Here is an 8,417-nt window from a genome sequence, read left to right as displayed (position 1 = left end):
CTGACACAGAAAAACATGTTGCAAGGTAGTTTTTATTGGTCATGGACTCCTAAAAACACCATGTGTCAAGCTAAAGACAGTTTGCAATTCACAATTCACAAGAAACAGTCTTTCTTGTGGCAGCCATTTAAAAACGTAACTTTACCAAAATTATATACAAATACAAGATTAAGAAATGAAACATATTCTTTTAGAACAAAAATAACTCTAGGACTGATAAATTTTGTTGAAAGAGGTGAAAAAAAAAAAAAACAAGAAAACAAAAACAAGAAAAAACAAGAACATTAATGTCCATTAATGTCCACCTCCACTCAAGAAATACATGTAGAAAACATTTTTCATGAGAACTGAGTTAACTCATCAATTTATAAAAACACGGCAAAAAAATTTCCTATTTATTTTAGAAAACACTGCAACAAAAAGAAAGGAAAATCCCTCATTTATTTTGATTATTAAAATGTACAGTAAATTCTCTTTGCTGGCGCCATCATTACGTCAACAGCTTGTGCTAGTTCCTTGTCTATAATTGAGTTATACTATAGAAGTACAGCTTTAAGTGTGCACTTTCTTATTGGGAGTGTTCTAAATTATATTTAAGACAAGTATTAACCATTCATAGGTTCTGGTAAAATTATTACAAGATCACCTTGCTATCATACTATGTTTCCACATTATCTTAGCACCTGGGAGTCTAGTTAAGGATTATACAAAGTTGAACACTTCAATTTAAATATATTTACAACTGAAAGTATCCACACATGTTTGTCCAGTAATGATGCTAGTCATCATCTTCAGGTGAGAAAATATCATTTTCTTCTAGCCATGCAGCTCCTTCACGAGAAATCATGCCTCCCACGTACAAAAATGGAATCACAATGCAAGTGACTTTCACCAACCCAAAGCGTTTCTTCTCTGGCTTGGATAAAATAGCACCAGTACTTGTGCATGTAGATGCTTGCCTAATGAAAGATGATCCTTGATGATGAAGAATTTGAGCTGGACACATCCACAACCTCAACATGTTGGCAGCCATTATTCTTCTTTCTTTTTAACTTGAAACGTCTCCTAAAACTGCAAAGTTCTTTATCTCTGATTTAAAACAACAGGTGTTGTTTTTGGCTTTACCTACTGGTGAGGGAAAACGAAAATTGTATTGATGAGATAAAGTAAAAACCCACGTGCATGTATAAGAAGCTGGATTTTAAGAACCTGTTACATGTACATGTGTTAGACTAAGATTTGCTATATACATGTAGACCCCTAGAACCTAGAAAAATCAAGATTCTTATACTTGGGTTTTTATGGGATGCATCGGTAGACTACTGATGCAGTTCTAAATAATGTACCAAGGTATGTGTGGGGTTCAAGACAGTACAGCCAATGCACGAATGTATTTTTTGAACATGAGATATTTTGTAACATCACACTATTTAGCTATTCTTTGTTTAGGCTGTAGTTTTACCTGGGAGTAATTCCACTTTAGGCTGGGTACTTACTCAATATTATAGGGTTACGTCGTTCATCTACTGAGCATACTCAGCATAAGTCTTTGCACAAGCCACATTGGCAATAGACCATTTTACAATTGTCTGCTCAGTGACCTGGCCTTTGGATGGCAGCGAGGCTGGAGTTAGTCTCCTCTGCAGCTGTTTGTTGGGATGTCACGCAACCCTTCCCCCAAAGAAACGGCTGCTCACATCCGAACAACATTCCTTTCACGAAATTAGCCAATCACCACTTCTGTTCCATTTTCAAGAACGTTTCCGTGCCAAATTCGCCCTTTGAAACCTGTCCAATCAGAGAATGTTTTTTATCTTTGTATCCCATCGTGAGAGATGTCACAAATGAATGTACATATTTCCGACTTTTGTTTAGGTCCGCCAAGAAATACCGGCGACACTTGAACAAGCTTTCTGTGTAGCTGAAGGCTCTTCAAAGTTCAAGCTAATTATTAGAAGTTTTCAACTCAAAAATTATTGTCGAGAAGGAAGATATCTGTTTCAACTTAATAAAGGAATCAGAAAATCAAGTAGCTTCGCTTGATTTGCTGACAGCGAGTTCTGAATGCCGCTCTTTGTCCTCTTTCCTCCTGATTTCAATCTGTAGGAAGCGTTTAGCCCTTGATTGACGCTTACAATTTGACATTTCCAGAAAATATATATTCTTCTTGTTAGCTGAACATAGCGATGAGCACATGAAGCACTTTTACTTAGGGCTTTCATTTACCTTCTTTTTTTCGTCCGTCATGATAGTAGCCCACGAACACCGCCTATTTTTGGCGATGTGTGGCATGAAACAAAAGCCACAAATCCCTTGCGTGTTCGCACCGCAGGCCTTTTTGCGAGAAAGCTTACGTCATTCTCACTTTGCTTTTATGTGATTGGTCTGTTCAACAGAGCGCAAACAAACCACAGACACAAAAGGAAAAGAATGGTGTTTGGATGTGAGCAGCCGTTTCTTTGGGGGGAGCGTTGCGTGACATCCCAAAAAACGGCTGCAGAGGAGACTAAGCTGGAGTTGACTTTATTTTGATACAGACTTCACGGTTTTTGTCATGTAAATGCACCTAGTTAGCATCAGAACAACTTGTTTTACACAACAAAAGCAGTGTGGTCTGTATCAAAACAAGGTCAACTCCAGCCTCGCTGCCATCCAAAGGCCGTTTCACTGAGCTGACCACTGTAAAATGGTCTATTGGCAATTGGCGTCCATTTTAATTGAAATTTATACGATCAGATATAATAAAAACTTTCAAACATACATTAGAGTAATGATCATTCAAAAAAATGTGACAGTCTCTTGCACATTTGTATCACATTACAATGTAAAAGATATTTGGATCAGGGAAGCCAGCCTTTGTTCTATAATTTTCACTTTCAAGTGGTTTGTTAGAATCTTACAAAATGAGATGCTGCATATACATAGTTAAGAAAACATTTTACATGAGTTAGCTTATTCTTTAACAAATTGAAAAAATTGTAGATCAGTGCAAAGATCAGTGACTAGCCTTAACCAACACCATGAACAGGAATGAACTCGAACTACTGACAGGCTCTGTCAGACTACTTTTTAGTAAGCTTACTATGCAAGAGTCAAATTTGTGGCCTGCTAGTGTTTACAAGATTACCTTCAAGTACCTCTTCTATTCATCTGAGGATTCGATAGATGATATAGATAAGCTAAACTTTCTTCACCGTTATTTTGCACTCAATAAAACGGAAGTCGATTGTTGGCATCAGTTCGAGAAAAGCACACATGTATGTTATAATAATTCTTCAACAATGAAATTTAAGTATTATTATCACTTACTGAATTGGATCGACGATACACTATCTTGGAAGGGAGAAGGAAAGACTCACAATTTGGCGGAAAGGAAACGATATACAAGAGACATGTACTGAACAGAATTGATATGACTTCTTCTTCATGTATGGTGCATGAACTGTCCATAACAATACGGATTATATAAGTGTATGCAACACAAAGCGTCTCTCCTTCATCGCCCTTCGCACTTCTATCCAATATCCCTCTACTTTCCGTTGGAAAGGACAAAATGTAAATACTTACATGAAAAACTTCCTTATTCATTAGGCGGGAGTGTATGTGTGTGCTGGGCGGGGCTGGGGGAATGGGGGGTGGCAGTTGAAAGCCGGCCAAACATTTATTTCAGGTTAAGGCCCGTGGTTCAACTCATGCAACAATTTTAATTCAACAGGTGTTCACTAGCTATCAGCAGCACTGCGCGCCTTACCCTGGCTTTTAGAAATCTAATTAATCTGTTACCAGACTACAACAATTTGTGTTCCTTCATGAAAGGGAATATGGAGAGAGATTCAAAATTCGCACCCATGAACTCTGCGCTACCGGTGCAGTGCTCAACCAACTGAGCTTTCAAGGTAACTGGAAGCAAGTCATGAATTTGTAATATACCCGTTGAGGATGAGGATATGAAAATAAATATATAAAATATACCTTTGTACTGTGGGAGAAAGATTTAAAGACATAGAGATCACTTCAGTTATGTACGCAACTTTTAACAGTCGCTGTTTGCATCACGGTCTGCACCAACTAAGGGTATATTACGAACTCACTACTTGGTTTCTAAGGAACCTTATCAGGCTGAACTTGAAAAAAAATGTCACATAAATTTTCTTCACCAATTGGTCCCAGCACCAGTTTAGTTGATCTTAATTTTTCGACAATGAAGTCCGTGGCTGGTAGAGTTCTCTTTGTTTTGTCAATGTTAAGAGTCAATCAGATTCGATAATTTGATATAGTCACTGATATCATAAGACAATTAAGTGAAACCAATCTATCCTCTTAGTATTAGGGATTAATTTCATTTTATATTGAAGATCACAGATTAACCCCGACAATCGGCGACAATTTGTGAAAATCTTATTTTCAGATTAGGAAGCAATCCCGGTTTTACTTGCCTCAAAGACACCGTGAAAATGACTTTGTCTTCTCGATACCTACTTGTTATGTTTCTTCTTTCCGCTCTTTACTGTGTCCTTTGCGAGTTTCATGACTTGGAATAAGTGGGAAGCTTGAAAAGTAAGATAAAAAAATTGTACGTTCAGTTAGCCTTCCTGAATTTCGTTTTCATGATAACGGCGGCATTTTGAGTCACTTAATATTCGGAAGAAAACCAGTCAGCCGAGTTTTATGTTTCAAGCACTACCTGGTACTTTTCACTCAATTCTTGCCTTGGAAGCAGCGACTTACAGAAATTGTCTTAATTAACGTGGGCGGACGGGAGAGGGACTAAATGTGATATTTCTGATACAATATTTTCGAATGTTACTGTTATTAAATGTGATGTTTCTGACACAGTATAAAATATGATGATTTTCTGATGTTAAATGTAATATTTCTCGCTGGTATAAGCAATACTCTGTCTAATTGGTAGTTTCTTCTGGTAGGTTTTCCATCGTAATTTTGTGGTATGGTCATGTATTGGAAGAATATTCATTCGGAGTCTAATGACGGTAGGGTGACGGCAGAGGAGATTATATTTTCAGTAGAACCATGCATCCTTTTCAACACAGCTTTAAGACAATTTGGAGTACGCTAGGGTTGAGTTGAGCGTGCAGAAACTCATTTTATTATCTAGTGCATTAGGTGCAACAAAGCTACTCACTGACTGACTCAATGACTGACTGACTGACTGACAGACCGACCGACCGACCGACCGACAAACTGACTGACCGACTGACAGACCGACCGACTGACTCACTGACTCACTGACTCACTGACTCACTGACTCACTGACTCACTGACCCACTGACTCACTGACTCCCTAACTCACTGACTCACTGACTCACTAACTCATCACTGACTCACTGACTCACTGACTCACTGACCGACTGACTGACTGGCTAACTGACTGACTGACTGACTGACTGACTGACTTACTAACTGACTGACTCACTGACCGTTTGACTGAATTATTTACTTATATCAGTGGCGATTCGTGGCGCGCGGTATAAAATTGCAATGTCGTTTGACAAAAGTAGAAACTATTGTCCTTAACGTTAGCTAATGGAGGTTAAGGATGAAAATTATTATCTGGTCAGCAAATTCTTTTGACACGTTGTTTTTATTAACGAGATAGAAAGCTTCATAACGAGTGAATATCATTTAAAAGGTCTGAGGTTTTTCAAATTTGGACGTGATAATTAATTGCGCGTATGTGACAAGGTTTTGGAAACCAAGAAGACACAGTTTTCTGTTCATTTCCATAAAAGCAATCTATTTTAGAGGTCTTGTTGTTTTTAAAACACCAATCAGATACAAGAATTTTGTTCTGAGATCAGAAAACACCTTATTTGGATATGAAACAGAAATCGCGCGCAAATGATTCTAGTTGACGTCAGTTTGACGTCACAATATGATTTGATGAAAAGTTGTGTTGAAGACTGTGAGAGGATTTGTCGGTACGGACCAACAAAATTCACTTGTTATTAGGAAAGCAAGAGAAGTTATGGATGGCATCCAGGTACTCATTAGACTAGTTAATGCCTTTACCCATCTTAAACAGATGCCCAACTCAACCAAAATCTACTTTGCCGTGAACAAAATTATATTTTGAGGGTGCTAGCTTAATTCGAACTGTAAAATGCACTGAAAACCGATTCAAATGAAGAACAAAAGAATAAACGAGAGAACGTCGAGAAAGTCTTTAACTTCGATCAAAATTGTTTTGCTGAATGTTCTTCACACTGAACGAGTCGGAGTAAGTTTTGCAATTCATCAAACTGGCTGTAAAAGTAGCCGTAAAACAAGCCGTAAATAAAATTTGTTTGTTGTGGCACGAGGGCGCACGTATCCTTGGCAACGCGAGAAAACACACGCCATAGCCACGATCGAGTCGCCGCTTTCAGTTATTTATTTGATGCTGGAATTTAGCCCCTCTCTCATTTTATTTTTTGCGCCCTCGATTTTGTTTCCGAGTTTTCAACTTACAAGTCCCTCTTTGACAGAAACGGTGAAAAGTAAAATTATGAAGAAACGCTAAAAACGTAAGTCAGATTCCATCTTGAGCTGTTAAAACAAGGAAACTAGGCAAGTTTCATTTTCAGTATCTGTTGTCATTTCTGTTTGCTTGTAAACGCTGAAAGCGGAATACCAAATCATTTGCAGTTAACCTGTAGAATCGCACGAAATATTGCTGATAATTAGACGAGTAGGCGACTGGCCATAGGTTAGGTTGAGTTAGTGAATGGCAGTTTTACCGGTTATACATAAACTGGTTGTACCTCACTTTTACCAGTGGCAGCCTACGAGCCAGGTGCTTGAGTAAAATTCAGAATCAGAAAAAAATGGTGACATACCATTACTTTTAGCAGCTCCATAAATTGTAATTGACAAAAAAACCTGGGATTTTAAACCACTGAGTTTAAAATCTAAGCGAAGTTTAAATAAAATGACCGGAGTTGAAAATACCAATAAAAAAAGGAACTCATTTCCCTGAAACTGCGCAGTAAATGTTCTAATCATGTTGTCATGCTGAAATCACAAACAGGAAAGCATAGTATTATTTGTTTATTTGCCTCCGTCCAATTTAAGTAGTTCTCGAAATTTGTGTCACCCAATTATCTCCAAGTTGTACAGCATGTAGTCCTGAGAGGACTCAAGAAACTGGTTAGAGATTTGGTTCCGTACAAATAAAAATTGTAACGGTAGAATAGTCGGCCGTATCGCTTGAAAAGTTGGCCAACCCAGGTATTTTGCATTGAAAACAAGTTAAAAGAAAAAAGTAAATAACAACAAAACAAAATGCTTTGAAAACATGTCGTTTTTAACCCATGAGGCTAAATCGAAACAAGCCGCTACTGTGCGAACTTTCTGATTAGCCGAAAAGAAACTGTTTTGATTCTTGCATTGAAGGTTGGGTAGTCATGAATTAACTTTGTGCAACCCTGTGTAGAACATGACAACGTGAATTTGCGAATGAAACCATCAGTTGCTGCGCGACGAGCTGCGAGAGAATATCCTCCGTATTACTTCAGCTGCTTAAGTTATTGTGCGCAATGTACGTCGGATCAGTTAGAGTTTGTTTTTACGTACGTCTGACGTTATTATATTTGTTGAATTCTTTTAATGACTTGTACAGAATTTCAAAATAGCTTTCTTAATATCACCTGGTGATATTGTTGGATGAGGTACCGTGCGCCCTAACCCACAAGGAAGTTTGTTCGCAGGCTATGGATGTGCATGAGAGAAGCCTCGGTATAAAGTGACACTTTGTATAAGCAGGAGCCGGGCCAGAATTTGAACCAGGGATTACCAGGTCCGCAACACGGGTAAATCAGTTTTTGCCAAATATTAGCGACGTTGCAGAGGCTATGAAATACGTAGGAGTCGTAACCAAAAACACTAGCCGTATTTAACTATGACCCAATCATGTCTCTAACATTAAGTCGTAATGATGGCCGAATTTAACTGTGACTCAATTATGTCCGGCTCCAACATTAAGTGAGTCTAGGTCAATAAAAGACGCATATAATATCGTGTAAGAGATTGTTTGGTGGCCTGATTACAAATAACTCGAAAAAAACAGTTGAATGGACTCCCAGGCCAGAAAAGTTTCTTTTACGATAGGGTTTTCCTGCTGCGAACTGTATTTTCAGATGAACGGAGACTTCATATGCACTGGGCGAGGAACGCACTAAACACGGTGGAAATTACTAACTATGCTGAAAGGCCATTTTCGTATTCTCGGTATCGGACTGAAACTACAATCTTGGACAGAATAAAAAGGAACAGTTAACCCCCTTCCCCTCCAAAGATTAGGGACCTTCAGCACCGAGAGTTTTCATAGCGACGGCGACGTCGGTGGACGAAAGAGACTGGGGCGAGGACGGCCTTGTTCGCGCCAAAATATAAACCTTTAGCACCCTTTATCTTCCGAC

Source organism: Orbicella franksi, chromosome 6 (genome assembly GCF_964199315.1).
Source record: "Orbicella franksi chromosome 6, jaOrbFran1.1, whole genome shotgun sequence".
Lineage (NCBI taxonomy): Eukaryota > Metazoa > Cnidaria > Anthozoa > Scleractinia > Merulinidae > Orbicella > Orbicella franksi.
Note: the sequence above shows the minus strand (reverse complement) of the source record.